Here is a 7,300-nt window from a genome sequence, read left to right as displayed (position 1 = left end):
AATATAAGGCAGGAGGTTGTCATAAAGTTGGGGAAATGAAACTGAAGCAACTGCAGAGTGTTTGCAATGAAAAGCAGGACAATAACTTGAGCGCTGGGAACCTGGGTGTCCAGGGTTTGTAATTAGCCAGGGGCAAAACAAAGGAAAGAGGAAGTAAAGGTAAAGAAGGGGAAATTGGTAAAGACATCATGGCATGAGATAAAGAGTTTCTCAATGGACAGTAGGGAGCCTGCAATCAAATTTTAATTAGGGCCTTCTGATGGGAGGGAGAGGTCACCCATAGAACCGAGAGGATGAAACGAAACTTGGAGCTTGGACATCATATAAAGATGTGTGGAGATGAGGGGTCCAAGCAACACAGATTCTAGGGACTATAATGCTGACTGGTGTGACCCAGAGAAAGAGCACAGCTGGAAGAGATGCTTAGGAAGAAGAAAAGGAAGTGGTTAGCTTAGCAAAGCAATGTGAGGAAATAAATGAGAGTCAGAGATTGAAAGTGGCCCAAGAAGATTACTTGAGAGGTAAAAGGAGAACACACAATAATTTCCTCCCTGCTGTCTGCCGGTGTTTGGGTTCAGTAGTGATGAAAGGATCAGCTGGAGTGGGGATGGAGGGCAAGGAGGATGCCTAGTGACAGCTGGGAGGAGGGAGGACAGATCCTGACTGGAAGAGCCAATGAGCAGCCAACGACCCATGGATTTGGGTGGGGGCCAGTGAGGGTAGGAGATGCAAGAAGAATCAAGCAGAGACAAGAGGAGAGGGTGGAAACTGCTTCAATAGGCTTGGCAAAGCAACTAAGGTGGTTGGGTTGAGTGAATATGTTTGGGGTTTAAAATACCCTGGGATTTTAAAAGAAGTCTGCCTGTATATTGAGTGAAAGAGAGGAAGAGGGAGATGGCAGTCTCCAAGCAAGCCCCATTGCATTCAGTAGCTATCGTGTAGTTATTCTTGTATCCTAGTAAACCTGATTGTAGATCTGTATGGTTGTTGTTCAATGTAAAGTTGTCCTCAACCGGCACTTTGGAAAGCCTGAAAGTAAATTATGTTGTCTGGTCATAACTAGAAGTCTCTTGGATCTTACTGGATCTATGGATGAGCCTTATGGTCCCTGCAGGGTGGAGAATTAGCAGCAGGAGTGATGGAGGGGTTTGGGATAGAAATTAGATAAGAATCTATCAGGGACAGAGGCTTCAGGGAGGTCCCTGGTACTGAGGTCTCTGTGTACAAAATGGGACTATCTAAAGAACTACATCAAAATTGTTGCTAATTCTAGAAAAATTGAAAGTTGGATTAGATTGGATTACATGGTCATCACCAGATGGAGCACACAGAGATTGAATTAACTATGTTATGGAAGAGCTCAGTTTTAACAGTAAAGATGTGACCAGGGCTGACAGTGGGACAAATCACAAAATACTCACATGCAAGTTCCAAATGAAGCAAAAGTGGACTAGCAACTGCATCCAGTTTCTTTGATATAATCGTACCCACCATTTTCAAGGAGAACATCAGGAACTGCTTTAAAGTCATGAACTTCATTGGCAGCAAACCAGAGGAACTATAGAATGAAATTTTTTTTAAGTTCTTAAGATGAATGTGACAAGAGACTGTGAAAGGCCAAGAGACAAAGGAAACCAAACTGGATGTCAGAACAAATAATAGAAATTGCCAAGAAGAGAAGCCAAAGAAAGACAAAGATCTCAGGAAAGAAGTTAACAAAGAATTCCAGAGAGCTGTTAGAAGAGACAAGAAGCAGTATTGCAACAATATTTGTAAAGAGGTCAAAGATGGAAACAGACATGGAAAGACCTCCAAACTTAGAAAGAGGTTTCAACCTCAGATTGGTATACTAAAGGATGCCAGTGGACAGACAGTAACTGATTCAAAGATCAAAGAAAGATGGAAAGAGTATCCTGAAATTCTGTACAGTAGAGATACAAACATTCAAGATACATTGGAAGATATTCCCTACTTACAAGAACCTCTAGTACTGGAAGATTAAGTTAAATCAGCACTCTGGTCATTACAAAGTTAGAAGGCTACAGAAGTTGATGGAATATTTACAGTAATATGTCAAGCAATAGAAGAAGGTTCAGTAAAGGTTTAAACCAGACTATGCCAGCAAGTTGTACTTTGAAGAAATACTTTGAAGAAGGATGGAAAGAATATTGATGTTCTGAATTTTGGTTTTGGGGAAGACTCCTGAAAATATCATGGTAGCCAAGAAAGCAAACCAATGGATCATATCAATCTAGAGTTCTCACTCAAGGTACAAATTATGAGGCTCAAATTATCACAGTCTGGACATATTGTGCAAAACCAGCTCTCTGGAGAAATCTATAATGCAGGAAAAGGTGAAGGAAAGAGAATAAGATAACCAGCAACAAAGTGGATGGACTCAATTATGGCAGTGATGGGTTTACCTTTGGAAGACCTGAAGGACCAGGCTGGAGACAGATATCCTGGAGAAATACTATATATGTGGTTGCTAAGATTCAACACTGACTTGATGGCACATATTCAGTTGATCAATGGTACATGAACCCAGCCAAAGAGAAATCTGAAGCTTGAAAACATTATTTACTTTGTCAAGTGTAGCTCTTCTCTCAAGGACTGATTTATGTTGCAGTTATGATTTGATAGCTCCACCTGAAATAACAGAATGTTCAACCTGTACATGTACAGTATATTTAGAAAGGCTTGAACACAAATTTCCACTCAATTACTGACTTTATTTTGAGATTTTCACTACCTCTCCCTCACAAAATTGGTTGTGAGTCTAAAATGGAAGGTGGGATAAAAATTTTATTCATCCTTTGACAACAAAGATAGATTTCATAAAGTTTTCAGTTTTGACAGTTGAAAAATAATTATTTTACATAGGTAGACATTTACACTCCTGACATTAAAGAATGGATTCAAGAGATGTATTCTTTTTCAATGTTTAAATCTTTTAATATTCTAAAATTGAAACGATGGAGCAATATTTTTTCTAACTAGTCTAGATTTAATAATATGTAAAGTTTTTAATCAAATTTATGCTAATGTTATATAGATCTCTGTTTTTACCCTTTTATTTTTTCCCTTTAAATTTTAGTTTATTTTAATCACTATTTGGGATACTTTTATTGTACGATCACTGCTATATTACTCTTTGTTTGGTGTTTTATTTCACCAAAGAAAAGATCTGACAAATGTGAAACAGGTTTTGATTTCACTTTCAGTTGCTAAAAAGAGGAAGATGTATTGTCAGGAAACTTTCTGTGTATGGACATACAGTGAGTATTTTTGCTTCTTTCCTTGTTGAATGAGGCAGGGGGCCGTTGGTATCAAGGATTGTATCTGTGCCACTGTGCTACTCCAGGTGTAAACAGTTTGCTGAGTTAGTTAAGATGGATACCAGGTCTGTACCATATCCTCCTTCTGGCACTCAATTAATCAGCTAATCAGCATCCTTAAAATACCCTTCCTCCTCTCACATACTTGAAGATAACACATTAGCAGCCAACCAACAAGAATTTTGCTATCACAGCAAAACTACAGCAAAGGTTGAGTTACACTAAAATAGCTCTCATGAAAGCTCATATTGCAATCTCCATTCTGATTGCAACACAAACCTAAAAAAAAAAAAGTTGGTTTTAAAAAGGATTTATTTTCAGAGGTTATACATGACAGAAAAAATGAAACTGCATCTCCAGAGACTTTAATTTAAAAAAAAAAAAGTTCATCTTTTCTTTTATTTTAAGTCAGAAATATTTGATCAGAATACATATGGTGTATTTTCCATCTCTGGTTTGAGAACAGCCATGATAAAAGTTCCCACTCCCCTAGCTTCAATCTTCTGAGCCGGGTGCTCTCTGGAAACCCCAACACAGTAATCAGTTGCAAGTTAACGGCTGCAAAGTCACAGGGCTGGGGTGACTCAGCAAGGAAAGTACCACCGTTGCATTCTCTTCTAAATTTTTTGCATAATCTTTTTACTAACATGGTCCATTGTGAAGGATAGACTGGTGTCAGGGCTACCTGGGGGAAAGGGAAATTCCACGTTCTTCTCCTGACCGCAATGCTACTGATGCAAAAGAAAAAAAAACGGGTTGTGGCATCTTAGGGACTAACATTCTCCATATGGCATAAGCTTTCATGGGCCATCACCCACTACATCTTTTTTTCCCTTTATAATTTGTATTGAAAGTTTTTACATAATTAAAAGATAAACAAGAACAAACGTATAAAAGAAAAGTAGAAAAAGATAAAGGAAAAAGTGCTAGGAAGAGAGCAAGAAAAAAAAAGAAAAAGGAAAATTAAAGAAACAGCTTCTGATCTTCTTTACAGCAGTTATAAACAAACTTTTATCATTTCTTCCCTTTAGAAATACATTATGTAGTTCCCTTCTTCTCATATGCAAACCCTTTTAATCAGCAAATCTAGAAATCACCAGTTCATTTTTATCCATTTTCAGCAAAAAGTCCATAACAGGTGGCCATGATCCATTACATCTGATAACATGATTTGTGGTTCACTCAGCTGTATGCTGTCATAAATATGTTAGCTTTTAAGTTGCCCTGAGATTCTTTGCTCTTTATTCTCATAGGAGGAAGCATTGGTTAAAACCTTTTGAATTCAAAGCCACTGTTCCAGCTGTAAAGGGTATTTCACTCCTTCTACCCTATACACAGATACAGTATGTGGTGCCTGGGTTAACTCCAGGTACGTAGGACTGAAATTTTACCTGTGGGCCAGAAATCCCCAATTTGAACTAGGATTGATGGTTCTAAAAGTCCAAGTTGGCTACTGTCAAACAGCACCTCTGTCTTGCAAGACTTCAGCCTGAACTTGCTTCTCCTCATCTAAACCCTTACAACTTCTGGATACCAGTCCAGGAAAGACTTCTACACCATCTCTGTCTTGGTCTGTTGATATATAATTGTATATCATCAGCGTACCAATGATGCCTCACCCAAACTGACAGATGATTCCCCCGGTGATTTCTTATAGATATTGAATAACATGGGAGGGGGGAGAAGGACCAAGCCCTCTGTGGCACTCCACCCTGGAGCAACTATGGGCTCAGGTGCTCCCCCCAGGCAAAATGATACATCTGACTCTCAACCTTTGCAAGCAGTCTAGGATGATACTGTGTCAGTGATGGATAAGGAGGAGTACACTTCACCCATCCAAGTTCTAACACAGGTAGTCTAGCAGGCCCCCGTGCCATTTCCATCCCATATCCAGTCCTGAATCCTGACTGAAAGGGATCTAAATAATCTACTGCTTCTAGGATCTTCTGTAACCAATTACCACCACCTTCTCAACAATCTTCTTAAAAAGGGAAGCTTGGAGATAAGGTGGTAGAGGTCCAAATGGCTAGAATCAGATATGACCACTTCAAGAGCACCATCATCTCTTTCAAACCTGGTTGCGTTGCAGCCTCCTTCAACGAACACCTCTTGAATCCAACTCCTCTCAGCTGCCCAAGAAGCCAGGAGGAGAATCTTCATACTACAGAACGTCTTATCTACTTCATTTGGTTCTGGAAGTATTGTGCTTGAACCCAACCACTGTGACTTAGTATTACATATGAACCAGTATTATAGCTTATTTGGGACATGTAAGGGTATCCGTTCTAAAATCTGGATGTGTGTGTGTGTCTGCATGTGTGCCTGCAGTTTTCTTAGTCCCTGAAGTTTGCTTAGCAAAGTCCCTGCAGTTTTCTTGGCAAGATTTCAGAAATGGTTTGCCACTGCCTGCTTCCCAGGGCTGAGAGAGAGTGACCAGCCAAAGGTTACCCAGCTGGCTTTGTGCCTTCAGCAGGACTAGAACTCAGTCTCCCAGTTTTTAGCCTGGAGCCTTAACCACTACACCAAACTAGCTCACACAACCATTACATATTAGCAAATATAAAGAGGACCCTGATTCTTTCCTCTCAAATTCCTCTGTTTATAGTTCATTCATTCTTTTCCCCTTTCAAACCCCCCATTGAGATACACCTGCAGGTCACCTCCCTTGTGAACTACCTAACCCCACCTAGGACCAAATATGGGTGTCCGGGGCTTAGTAGCACGCGTCAGTGGGGAAGGGGATAGAATTTATTAACAGATACCCTCACATACTTTTAGGATCTTATGCAGCAAAGAAATGCTCAAGGGAGCACACAGCATTGTGGATTCAATCTGAAGAAGGAGCACAACATTGAGGAGAAGGACCATGTTTATTGCCACATGTTTGCAACAATAAACCATGCTTATTGTTGGGTGCCTGCTTTACAAGAAAGAGGGACCCTGAAAAGCAAAGTTTTTTTATAGGCTACAAGGCAGGAAATCCTAGGGGTCTGATTTGTTGGCCAGTTTGGGGAAGCCAGGCAGGACCTTGTCAGTGTAGCTGGGGTTAGGCAAAACGGTCCTTTCAGGAGGGCGGCAGAGCTGGGGAAGTCCATTGTGAAGGAGATGGAAAGTTGAGGCCATCAGCCGATGGAGGATGGAAGGTTGGGGTTTCTCTGTGTTGCAATTTCTTTGTAGGGCTACCCTTGGGCTGTACTGTGAGCTGGTGAAGAGTCTTCTATTCTTTGGTTTGATGGGATTGCAGGGGGCTTTGTCTGGGGCAGGAAAGGTCAGTTTGGGTCTGATGGGATTAGGCAAAGAGATGAACTGGCTTTGACCCTGGTCATATCTAAAAGGAGGGGGGGAGCAGTCTCCATTTTGTTTGTTAGATTTATTTTCTCCACTACATAGCATGCAGAGATGTTCAATGTCCAGATGTGGTTCCAACAATAGAGAAAATAGTTGCTTAGGGCTTAACTGTTGGGATCTTGGTGTTCTTTGAGCTTGGCTGCAGATGTTAACTGGGGAATGCCAAGAACCCAACCACATACCGAAAGCCTGTCCTAACCTGCAGAAGCTTTGTAATTTAAATTGCTTAAGCCTCACCGGTCTACTCCCTTGCCCTGCTATACCCAGGTCTGGGTTGCACTGAGGCCGGGGAAGACGCGGGAGTCTCCTTGGGGGACAGCTGCTTGTGCAGACTGGGGTTCTCCCAATACAGACCAGAACAGCTTGTCCTTCTGGTCTTTGCCAGCAGTGTCCCGTGACACCTTCTTCTCCAGCGCCCCTCAACCCTTCCCTGACCCGCCGCTGGTCGCCGCCATTGGGCTCCGTGGCGGGCGGCTTCCTTGCCACCTGCCCCAGGGCCCTTCTCATCTCTGGGAGCTGGTATCCAGACGTGGTCTGGCGGTTTCTCGGCTTTCCACCCTCCTCTGCCCCTCCACCTTTTCCCTCGGGCTCAGATGCCCTCCCTCGCTTTCTCC

The sequence above is a fragment of the Python bivittatus genome, unplaced genomic scaffold (genome assembly GCF_059951505.1).
Source record: "Python bivittatus isolate LINGU-HERP-01145 unplaced genomic scaffold, Pbiv_v1 ctg000330_np1212, whole genome shotgun sequence".
In the NCBI taxonomy this organism is placed as follows: domain Eukaryota; kingdom Metazoa; phylum Chordata; class Lepidosauria; order Squamata; family Pythonidae; genus Python; species Python bivittatus.
Note: the sequence above shows the minus strand (reverse complement) of the source record.